The sequence below is a fragment of the Ochotona princeps genome, chromosome 32 (assembly GCF_030435755.1).
Source record: "Ochotona princeps isolate mOchPri1 chromosome 32, mOchPri1.hap1, whole genome shotgun sequence".
In the NCBI taxonomy this organism is placed as follows: domain Eukaryota; kingdom Metazoa; phylum Chordata; class Mammalia; order Lagomorpha; family Ochotonidae; genus Ochotona; species Ochotona princeps.
Window position 1 is genome coordinate 4,044,814 of NC_080863.1, and position 433 is coordinate 4,045,246.

The following is a 433-nucleotide window of genomic DNA, read 5'->3' on the forward strand; positions in this document are numbered from 1 at the left end:
AGGACTCACGAAAGGGACAGCATGCAGTGCTTTTGCAAATTCTGGAATCACAACACGTCCGTTTCCTCCAGTACTCCCTGTCATTGACAGCCTTGCCTTGCTCCTCAGCGTCACTCAGGTCATCTTAAAGGAGAGAGGAGGGAAAGATAGAAAGAAAATCACGTTATGTTTTTTGTTTGTTTGTTGTCTTTTTTTTTTTTTTTTTCAAATGTGGCCAGAGCGAAGGCAGTGTTGTTTTGGGAAAGTTTACTTCTATCTGAAAGCTTGTAGCAAATGAAAACAGACAAGTGCAAAGCTCAACTACAAATCATAAAGCACAAGTAGGGCGGGAATCTGCCCACATTCACCCAAGCTACTGCGCCATGAAAGAGGAAAATAGACAGTTGAGCTGCAGGTTAGTCACTCATCAGGAACACGGAAGAACATCAACAAT

General features: G+C 42.7%; 1 protein-coding gene across 3 annotated transcripts in view; it reads right to left on the minus strand.

The window, feature by feature from the left end:
- Positions 1-310: 310 nt before the first annotated feature.
- Positions 311-433, minus strand: part of GRIA2 (glutamate ionotropic receptor AMPA type subunit 2) — a 95,352-nt gene continuing 95,229 nt past the window's right edge. For all 3 annotated transcript variants that reach the window (XM_058657544.1, XM_058657542.1, XM_058657543.1), the window contains one exon: positions 311-433. This exon is cut by the window's right edge and continues 356 nt beyond it. The gene's annotated coding sequence lies outside the window, so the exon portion shown is untranslated.